The following is a 12,212-nucleotide window of genomic DNA, read 5'->3' as shown; positions in this document are numbered from 1 at the left end:
TAGATTCAACATAAAAGTGAAATCATATGGTATTTGTTTTTCTCTGACTGACATATTTCACTTAGCATAATACCCACTAGGTCCATCCATGCTGTCACAAAAGGTAAGATTTCCTATCTTTTTTTACAGCTGTGTAGTATTCCATTGTGGAAATGTACCACAGCATTTTTATCCACTCATCTACTGGTAGGCACTTGCTGCTTCCACATCTTGGCTATTGTAAATAATGCTGTAATGAACACAGAGATGCACATATTCTTTGAATCAGTGTTTCAGGTTTTTTTCCAAAGTTACTTAGGGCAAAAATCCCCTTCCCCCTCCCCCTCCATCTCCTACAGTAAGGCACCTTAATATATTTGTAGCACAGTTACTAGATGATGCTCTCAATGTCTATATTTGCTCCTATGATCCCCCACTCTCCTAGAAGTAGAATCACTGGGTAAAAAGGCAGTTCCATTTTTAATTGTGTTTGGAAAGTCTATACTGGTTTCCACAGTGGCTGCACCCATCTGCATTCCTACCAACAGGTGAACATTAAATGAGACCACAATCATCGCTTGCAATTAGATGAGCTAAGAGAACTTAAAGAAGATTTCTCTGTTAACACTTGGTAAAAGGCAAGTGAAAAACTGGCATAATCTATCACATTAGCACATTTCAAGCATGGGTACTCGCCAAGATTTTAGCTTTTCTTCTGTTTTGAATATATAGGTGTGCACAAAAGTAGGTTTACAGTTGTAAAACAAATAACACAATAATTAATAAATAATACAAGAATAAACTGATTCATTTACTCACAGCTATAAATCCACTTTTGCCCACCCCTGTGTAGTTATTATACTATATGTATTAAATAGGACAAGCAGAGCATTTTAATCAGGAGAAAAAACATTTTCACTAGATAATTTACAGTTGTTACTGTATCATGTTCTGTAAGAAAGTTTATATTATAAGGACAAAATCACTTCTGCACCAACACAATTGGCAACTGTTTCACACACTTACAATATCAACGTACTAAGTGTTAACAGCTTTATATAAAAGAAGTGCATATCTCTATTTAACATGGTAATACAATTATGGGTAAATTATGCTTATCATGCATTCATATAACTAATCCTATATAATAGTAGAGTAATATGCAAATTATCCAGGATGCCATCACATCACAACTGTTCAGCAGGGTGGGCGGGGCTATGGGGCCGTGGGGCGGGACTCCGGGTCTTGCACAATTTCATCCCGCCCAGGCCGACTCCCCCATGGCCCAGCAGCCAAATCCCAATGCGGACCCGGGGTTTACTAAACTTTACTGGACCTGCTGCCCACAACCCCACCCCCTGCCCCAGGACCGCGCTGCCCACAGCAGGGCGCCCCAGCAGCCTCCTGAAAGGCAGGCAGCCAGGGAAGGCCGAGTGGGGTGGGGGCGGCAGGGAGCCACGGAGGTGCAGGGTGGCCAGAGTCAAGTTCCTGGGGATCTGAGGAGAGTGCCTGACAGGAGCCCAGACTGCAAAGAAGGAAGAGGAAGCGGCCATGGGGAGCTCTTCCAATCCCCCTGCATGAACACCCTGCAAGGATGTCCAGGGGGGCGGGGAGGCTGACCAGACGGGAAGAAGACCCAGCCTCGGGGGTAGCTGCAGCCCACACCTCCGACTCCTGATCTCTTCCCCCCATTACCACCGCCAGGGGTGCCCACAATAATAGCATGCTGGCAAAGACTTGTCAGCGCCCCCAAGGTACCCGGCGCCTGCAGCCTGCCACTTCTGGGCCCCCTCCACTGGGGCTGGGCATGCCTCTCCTCCTACAACTCCAGACCTGGGTAAGGCAGGCCCAAGCGGACCCCCGAGTCAGACCCTTCCCCCCTGACAGCAGCGGCTCCATCTCTGCAGTAGAAGCGTACTGAACCTTGCTGGGGGACACAGCTAAACCTGCCCTCCTAGCCTGGCTGGCCCCACCCTGGCCCGCCCCCGCCCCACTCCAGGAGGTTGGAGCCCTGCCCTGAGCATGTACAGCTGCAAAAATGCCATGTACAATTTAAAGAATGGCGCCAAATGGGGAGGTTTGACAGTTACTCCCCCTTCGGCCTCGCCGCCTCCCTAGCGCCCCCCTTGCGACCTCCCCACCCCCTAGGTAGCACCTCCAGGGATGACTACCGCTACAGGGATGCTGGCCAGAGCCCGCCCCTCCAAGGCCTGTGGAAACCTCTGCAAAACTTTGATAAGTTACAGTCCCAGGAAATAATCATGCCCTCCTCCCCCAATCAGCACCTGCTTCCTGCGAGGGTACCCGTGGGCTTAAAAATAACAATCCCTTCCAGTTTAGACATCACTTACTTGATGAAACATTTCTATGTTTATTAGCTCAGAACTTCCTCATGACAACCCAGTGAGGTAGGCGGAGAAGAGATTACAATTTCCATGGTGTATGCGTATGGATTCAGAAATGAAGCTCAGAGAGGAAGAGTGTCAAGCCAAGTGGTTCCCAAGGTGCAGCACACGCCCCACAGGGGGGACAATTTGATTTTAAGTGGGGGGAATTCGAGAATGAGTTAACAGTGATTTTTTTTTTTGCATTTCTTATGGTTATAGGGGGCCTCATCTACAGTGTATCCTAATAAAAGGCTAATATGCAAGTGACCAAATGGTGGAATGAGCGGTCACTATCATGAGCACTGACCACCAGGAGGCAGACACTCAATGCAGGCTGCTCCCTGGTGGTCAGTGTGCTCCCACAGGGGGAGTGCTGCTCAGCCAAAAGCCGAGCTCACAGCTGGCAAGCTCAGCAGCAGTGTTGGGAGCCTCCCCTGCACCGTGGCAATGCTAAGGATGTCTGACTGATGGCTTAGTGGGCCTAAGCCGTCAGTCAGACATACCCCCAGGGCTCCCGGACTGTGAGAGGGTGCAGGCCAGGCTGAGGGACCCCCCCCCAAGTGCACTAATTTCATGCACTGGGCCTCTAGTATCCTATCTAATAAAAGAGTAATATGCAAATTGACCATCACTTCACAATAAAGATGGTGGCGCCCACAGCCAATAAGGAGGAAATATGCAAATTGATGCGACAAAGATGGTGATGCTGGCCGGAGCCACAAGCCTGGCTGGACAGTGGGAGAGCTGGCAGGAAGGCTTAGCACCCTGGGTAGCCCCAGCAAGAGTAGGCAGTGTGAGCAGCCACTGCCGGAGTCCTCCAGTCATGCCCCGTCCTCGAAGGTGATGGGCAAGGACGAGAGTGGGATGGGGATGCTACACCAGTCTTGGCACCACAGAGGGGCACTGTGTGCATATGGAGTGCCCAGCCCATGTAGGGGCATGGGTGGTGGGGAATGGGGAGCCCCTATTTGGGGAACGGATGCGCAAAGAGGAGCAGCACAGCCGCACACAGCTCACCTATCTCCTCTGGAGGAATTCCAAGGAAAGAGAGGTGGGGAAGAGCAGGCTTTAGTTGCGCCTACCACCTGTGGGCAGTGCCGTTTTCACTCACTCACTAGCACACTGCAGGCTCGCTCCTTCCAGGACACAGATTGGAGGCGCTGGTAGAGCATGGCTGTCAGTTCCGGGATAGAGGGCCACTGCCTCCCACCCCAGGACAGGCAGGACGATTCATGTAGGAAACTAGGGTGATGCTCCCTTGAAAGGCCTGACTCCCTGAAAACCACACTCACCCAAAAAGGATAAGCTCTTTGCTATTGTACTGTTCCATCACCTTTAAGCATCATTCATACATTAGACACTTTATCCCTATCATTAGAACGTTATAAAATAGATGTGTGTTTTTTTTAAACTTTATTTTCCAGATAAGGAGAGGTACACTCAGGGTCTGAATCCACAATTGTCTGGGTAGAAAGCTTCTGTTCAGCTCTGAAAGCTGGGCGTGTGGCAGTGGATGACCATCCCAAATATACTAGATGGTGAAAGAAGTAGCTGGAAATTAGACAAAATGGTATGTGTGCCTCTTCAAAGGAAAGTGGATGCCACTCCAGTCTAGGCACTTTCTAGGAGACCTTGACAATTATCGGCAAGCTGCCATTCTGAAACAAGCAAAGGTGAGGAAGGAGTACAGGTAATACAGAATGGAAACTGCAGTTTGGGTAGGTCAAGGACTTTGACCTAGCAATGTAATGCCATCAGAGTTGGGACGTCTGGGATTCTCAGAACTTTGCAATTGATTTCAATTGTTTGCTTCAAGAAATTTCAAGCAAATGTCCTGAGATTTTATTAATCTACTAGAGACCCGTTTCACGATATTCGTGCAAGAATAGGCCTTCCTTCCCCTGACTTCACTCCCAGCTGCCCGGGAGCTGGCAAGTCCCCGCTCCCGGGCCGCCTGGGAGCTGGCACATCCCTGCTCCCAGTCTGCCCGGGCCCGGCAAGTCCTTGCTTCTGTCCGGAGCACAGCTTCTGTAGCTCCCTCCACCACCCCACCTCCCCCATAGCAGGAGTCCTGGCCCTCCCGGCAGCTCTGCGCCTGCATATGCAAATTAACCCGCCATCTTTGTTGGGTTAATTTGCATACTCACACTGATTGGCTGTGGGTGTAACAGAGGTACAGTCAATTTACATGTTTGTCTATTATTAGGTAAGATAATAATAAAAGTGTAATATGCTAATTAGACTGTGCATCCTTCCGGACGAAGCCAGGGCTGTAAGGGGAGCCCCTCCTGGGTGCCAGAGGGAAGCTGGTGTTGGCAGCCAGGGGAAGGAAGGCCTACTCTTGCATAATAGGCCTTTCCTGCCGGCCTGATACATCTGTACATTTGAATGTATATATTATCTATACTAATAAAAGCTTTGGGGGTGATCAGGCCAGCAGGGGAGGGCAGTTGGGGGCAATCAGGCCAGCAAGGGAGCAGTTAGGGGGCAATCAGGCTGGCAGGCAGAAGCAGTTAGGGGCAATCAGGCAGGCAGGCAGGTGAGTGGTTAGGAGCCAGCAGTCCTGGATTGTGAGAGGGATGTCCACTGAGGGGTCCCAGATTGGAGAGGGTGCAGATTGGGCTGAGGGATATGCCCCCCTGTGCACGAATTTCATGCACCCGGCCACTAGTTTAATAAGTATAAAGAGCAAAAATGTTCTAAATTACCTAAACTGAATAATAGAAAGGAACCAAGAAAATATTTCTAATTTCTTTTATATGATGGTATTTCCAACAGAAAAACTAGAACTAAGGAAATCAGACTTCCATCTAGTCAGAAAAGAAATACCTGTATCTTACAATTATTTTGAAAATGCTATACCTTATTAGATCACTACTTTTTTTAACTCTGAAAATAAGCATTCCACCCCTGACATTTTTTATATTATATAAAAGGTCAGATAAATGGCATTTCATATTTCAGACTAAGTGCAGACTACTAGTTGTATGAGTAAAAAGATTGCATCACTTTCCATTTACCCTGCACTCACACACCTTTAATCCTTCAGGTTCACCAGGATGTGTGGTCTGCAGGCTGCTCTCTGTCATTCCTGTCTGTCCACTCCACTTCCAACCCTTCCACTTCTCTGCCTAGACTGTGTTATGACGAGCAAATTGATACACTTATCAAATGCATCCCTTGTCATTCTGCCTTACCTGTGTTTGCAGTTGCTAACTACAGCAGGTCACCATTTCCACTTTCTTTTTTCCTGCTTCCCAAATGGCAGAATTTGTGAAAACATGCCTTCCTTTTCACTACACACTAATAAATTAGTCTAGCATTAATAAACTTGTACCAACCTATACTTTTTTATTTCTAATTAAATCCCATTTTTCTTTTCCAGTGTCTCACTTCCAAACCTTTCCCAAGATCTGCTTCCAAATCTCTTCAGCTCTGTTAAGCCTTAAGGACCAGGTTTGCTTTTTTTCTCCTTTACAAGTTCCTTTCCCCATACTTTTCAGAGAAGACCAAGACCATTCAATGAACTCTCACTCAATTTGAATTATATATATATTTTTTTACATGATGTCTTTGTGATTTCACTAATTCACCTTTCTATTCGATCTGGAGAAAAAGAAGGAGTAGATGGAGGATGTGGGTGGGAATGAGGAAGAATAAAACTTTATATAACATATATCACAAAGGTGAAAACACACACACACACACACACATACACACACACACACATGAAATCACTCCTATTTACAGACTGAAGCTCATCAGCTGAGCATTGCTTTTACTCACATATGCTCCCAACTGTGATCATTACTTCTCCTTTCTTTTATACTTTCACTCCTTCCTCTTTACTGGGTCCATCCTTTGCTAATATGCCTATCTTCCCTTCCACCATTAAAACAATGAAAAATAATATCTTCCAAAACGAATGTTACTCTACTTCACTGCTACCTTTGTCATGACACATTAGAAAAACAGTATTACAGATTGCTTTAATATTTATTCTGTAATTCTCAGTGATAGTCTCCAGCTCACCATGTTATACTAATGATGTCACCATGATCAGGATTGCAAATTCAGATGTTTGCTTGCAATACTTTTATTATAAAACTAGAGGCCTGATGCACGAAGATTCATGCAAGAATGGGCCTTCCTTTCCCTGGCTGCTGGCACTGCCTTCGTTCTGGCCAGAGCTGCCTTTTTGCTCAGCCCGGAGCTGCCTTTCCACCTTCCCACACTGCCCAAAGGCCCAGAGCGGCTGGGGCTGTGTGGAACCCCTGCATCATCGCCATGGCCCCTCGGCACCCACTTATGCAAATTAACCCACCATCTTTGTTGAGTTAATTTGCATACTCACTCCTGATTGGCTGGTGGGCATCGTGAAGGTGCGGTCAATTTGCATCTTACTCTTTAATTAGTGTATATATTGACTATTTCTTCCATCAAACATGCTTCTTTCCTATATTTTGTGACATTAGACTCTGGTTTTTCATTATGTGTTTTTTATAGATTATTTTTTCACTAATAATTTTTCTACTTCTCTTCCCACTCTTTCTCTCTAAATGTAAATGCATCCAAAAGATCCATTTGTCTTTGTTATTCACAAGTCTCTGGCAATTTTCTCATAATCAATCCTGCAATCATCTGCTTTGGAATAAGTCAGGGAGTTGGAAGCACCTGTAGATCATCCAGCTCTGACCCACCTGTACCAAATCAGAAGATATGCAGCCAGTACCCAGAACCTCAGTGTCCAACAAGCATTATCTGTAATAAAAATCACTGCTGTATACATCCATCATCCCTTTGGAAATACTATTTAATTCTATAATTTATTATATCACCTCTATGAGGATATCTATCAAATTTTATCCAAAATCCTGACCTTATTTCTAAACTCTTACTCTGTATTTTCAGCTTCTTACTAGATATCATCAAGTTTAGTGCCTGCCAATAATCCCATAATGTTATACATATTTGATTAAATTTCCCCTTTGGAGAATACCATACAATACATATAAATCTTACTTATGATCAAAGTAAGATATATTTCTAATGTACGTGGTCGGGATAGTTTGACAACTAGACAGGAACTAGCCAGGTTAATTTTCTGTGATCTTGTCCTTAATATCAATCAAGTTTTTGTTTTTATAATCATAATCTCTTCCCATCTGCTTTAGTAACTTACTTTTACTTTTCAAAACATATTGCTACTGGACATCTCCAAATTTATTTCACATTCCAAGAATTAATGAAAACTCAGAGAGTTCTTGAGTGTCTACGGTATGTTTGTATATATGTAAGTGCACACAAGATTTCCATTTGATTTATTGGAATGAATACTTTCTATACCATAAAAATAGTTAACATTTTTTGGAAACAGTGACTTATTCAATTAAGGCCTTCATCACTTTAAGAAAAAAATATTTACATGTTGTTGTGTTTAAATTTTGTAAATATAATACTCAAGCAACACAACATATTGCAGAGTAAACAAGCAACTCATCTCAGGATATACAGTGTTAGGTTCATATATCCTTGTATACATTCACTAAATTTGAAGTGAGTTTAACATTTTTATTAACCTTCACTGGTTACAATGAATCACTTGATAGATAAAAAGTTATTTTAAATGATCATAACTGAAGAGGGATATGCTTTGAACATTACTATCGAAATTTGATGAACAGATTTGACATTCATCTGCCCATTGTATTACAAAAAGAAATTTAAATGTAAGGAAAATTTGCATACTAGAATTATAACCTAAAATGTGTATGATAAAAAATAACCTTAAAATGTTTTCATGATATCTAAGATAAATTCTAATGGTCTATTACAAGATCATTACATGGAAAATGTCTGAGAATTCAAAGGACAGTGTATACATCTTCCTCTTCCAGTATACCATCCTGATGAAGCAAACTTCAAAATTAATAAGGTGGGAGAGATTTGTAACTCATATACCTGTCCTTCAAGTCATTCAACAACAACTTATAAAGAATGGAATTTATGCCCTTTTTCCATGAACAGAAAAATTGTGCACAAAAAATGGAGCTATTATATCTGCTGCAGTAAAATTACATACAATAAAAATGTGATTGATATGTCACCATGCCCTCTAGAGGAAAAGTTATATTTGAAATTACATGTTTCCCCAATGCACATACAGCCATTCTACTGTCCTTGTTACCTAAAGAATTTCTACTCCTACATATGGATTAACTTCAAAATACACATCCATTTGATTAAATTGTTGCCGCAGCCCATTAAAGAACAAAATAACTATTATTACAAAATGCCTATACCACATATTATGCTGTCATGTTAAGTGCAATAACTTCATAAATATTAGTATGCTTTAATTAATTATGTTACTTTAAACCGAGACACCTACCAGAGATAATCCAATATACCTATCTAAGGAGAATATAAGCATAATCTCTCTTCATTACTGATATACCTAGAGAAATAGATCTGATAAAATTGACACTTTAATGAAAGTGAGAAAAAGAATCATTTTTCTGGAGTTCTTAGAAGGAATTAATGAAAATGAATATTCCATCTAAAATAAAATACTGTTGAGAAGTAATTTCATAAGATTGCAAATAACCACCTTTTAATGGTTCCTACATTAATTTCTTGTGTATATATGTGTAAAAAAATGTAAAGAAATCATGGCAATACCAGTAATTGATACATGAATTGACATCTCAACAACATCAAACACAAAGCATACCAAAGCAGTATGTATCTGGTCCTTTTTCTTTTCCTTCAGAAAGAAGCCATGTGCACCAGTGAAAGATGGGGATAGGCTAACCAATGCCTTCCCTGAAAGATATCTGTCTGAATTCCTGAAATATGTTACCTTCCCTGGGCAAAGGGACTTTGCCAACATGATGAAGTTTAAGGGTCTTTGTTTGGGAAATTTCCCTGGGTATCTGGTAACCCTAATGTAATCACAGGGGTTATAAGAGGGAAGATCTATGATTATGAAATCGGAGGTCATAGTCAGAGATATTGATATTTGAAGAAGCTACACTGTTGCCTTAAAGGGGGAGCAACAAGTTAACAGTCCAGGAATGCAGGAGGCTTCTAGACATTAGAAAGAACAAGGAATGGTATTCCTCAAGAGGAACAGTTCTGCTGATACTTTGAGTTTAGCTCAGTGATGCCCTGTCAGAATTTTGGCCTCCAGAACTATAAGATAGTAGGTTTCTGCTGCTGTAGCCACTAAATGCATGGTAATTCATTACAAAATCCATCATAAACTAATACAAAATTTATCTCAGTAGACCACTGCCTAAAAAATAAAATTTGGTGTAGAAGAAAAAAAAAAAAAGCTCAACTTCTTTGTTAATTTCATTTATATCAAACGTGCATTCATTGAAACCCTGGCCAGGTAACTCAGTTGGCTAGAGCATCATCCTAACATACCAAGGTTGTGGGTTAGATATCTGTTCAGGGCACATAGAAGAATCAAGGAATGAATGCATAAGTAAATGGAATCACAAATCGCTCTCTCCCTCTCTTCAAAATCAATTTGAAAAATAAAGGAAAATATGAGATGACCAAGTCCTAAGGTCTTAATTGAGGGGTAATCATCCCTAAGTTGGTAATTCACAATTTCTTCCATCATCAATACTCATTTGTACTCAGGAACACTCACTAATACTGTCACTCTGCCAACAATTTAGGGGAAGAAAGACCAGATTGACAGGCAACTAGAATTATTTTTTATTAATTCCCTTCAAACTTAAAGGAAAATAATAAAAATGTAATTATATTTGATTGTGCTTAAAACATGTACATATATTTAAGAAATAGAGACTTTAGACCCTATTAATAAGAAATAATATCAAGAAACAGTATTTTCTCTTTTATAAAATTTTGACATTATATTCAAAACATATTTAATGACACGTTTTCATATATTTAAATTAATTCTACTATATTTATGTTATAAAAGTGCTATCAAGTTATGGCAGAAAAATTGAGTAATAAAGAAACAATGTTACATGATCTTACCCCTCCCAAATTAATTTTTATTGCATATTTATTCCTTTGATTTTTTTTTAAATTCAAAATTGATTTCGGCATTTGAACTTTAATTTTAACCTATAGAGTACCTTTTATTTTAGAAGTCACAACCTATTATATGAATTTTTATATTTTTAAAGATTTAAAAACATGTATGCATGCATTGTGATTTCTCCAAATAATACAAAAATATCAACATTTAATATTCTCAATATGGTTCATATCAGTCAAAGAATTACTATCAAGAACTGTCAATAATATTATAAAATAAATTTTGAAAATCTTATATCCTGAAAGTGATTTATTTATAAATATTTATAAATAGGTGGCTTGGGAAGGTATTGAATCAAAATGACTTGTCAAGACACTAGCTATTATTTTGAGAAAAAAATTTTGTTTGGGAAATGAAAATGAATAAAAAAGAAAAACAGGCATTTTCCTCTGTGTGAATTATACCTCCAAACTAAGGGATACTTCTTACAAACCTACAACAAGAGGGTTTGATATTTTTCTGTTTTCTCTTAAATAAAAATAGAAAAATTACTATATAAAGGCTGTAGAATAATTATTTCCCTTCTTTAATCACACCGCTCAGGTTTCCATTAAACTCAAAGAGAATGAGAAAGTACAATTTTATAGATTATACATCTGACTTTTTTATCCTTAAAAGAACAAATTTAAAATACCATTTATTGCTCATTAATAATACTCAGAAGTGACAGATAAAGTGTGCATATATTCTCCAAAAGGATCTTGCCCTTTTGTGATAAAGGTTCTAAAATGAATATTTGTGCACTGAAACTCCACAGGGCATCATATGCTTTGGGAGAAAAGGACACTGTGCTCATGTAGTCATCATTTTTCAAAACGAATCCCAGTACTTTTAACATTTTAATAGTGCACAGTATTGTGTATCATGTTATCACAAATGTTTTGTTCTATTACTCTAAAAACTCATTCATATCAGACATTTACTCTTGACATGCTTAGTCAAAGTACAGATGTAAATGTATTTATGATTTCCATGTAAATGTGAACATAGGTAGTTGGCTTTAAAATATATGTAAATGTATATATAAACAATTACAGATGTTGGGGCCCCTTTGTTTCCCTTGGACCTCGCAGTATGTTCCACAGACTTCCAGCTGTCAGTCTCCCTGTTTCTGTGACCATGATGAAAACTGCTATGCCCACGAACACCACAGGCCCAAAGGCTAGAGGACTGACACACGCTGGGAACTGTCCTCAAACAATAACTTTACCAGACTCAACAAGAAATAAAGAGAGAGGGCCTGAATAAATAAAATCAGAGACAAAAGAGATGAAGTAATAACTGCCACCACAGAAATATAAAGGATTGTAAGAAAATATTACAAACAGCTATATGCCAACAAATTGGAAAATCTGGGTGAAAAGGACAAATTCCTAGAAATATATAATCTTCCAAAACTGAATCAGGAAGTATCAGAAAACCTGAATAGACCAATAACAACTAATGAAATTGAAGCAGTAATTAAAAAATAAAATTAATTAATAATAAAAATTAAAAACCTCCCAGCAAATAAAAATGCAAGACTGGAAGGCTTCACAGGCGAGTTTTACCAAACATTCAAAGAAGAATCAACACCTATCCTCCTCAAACTATTCCAAAAAAGTCAAGAGGAAGGAACACTTGCAAGCTCATTTTTAAGAGGACAAACAATAGCTCTAACAAGTTGGTATGTAACAAGTACCTCAGCCTCCTTGCCTCTTGAGTCAACTAGTTCAGACATCTCTTTTAGGCAAATCTCAGAATTCCCACACAATATTAAA

Source organism: Eptesicus fuscus, chromosome 12 (assembly GCF_027574615.1).
Source record: "Eptesicus fuscus isolate TK198812 chromosome 12, DD_ASM_mEF_20220401, whole genome shotgun sequence".
Lineage (NCBI taxonomy): Eukaryota > Metazoa > Chordata > Mammalia > Chiroptera > Vespertilionidae > Eptesicus > Eptesicus fuscus.
This window is presented reverse-complemented; position numbering follows the sequence as displayed.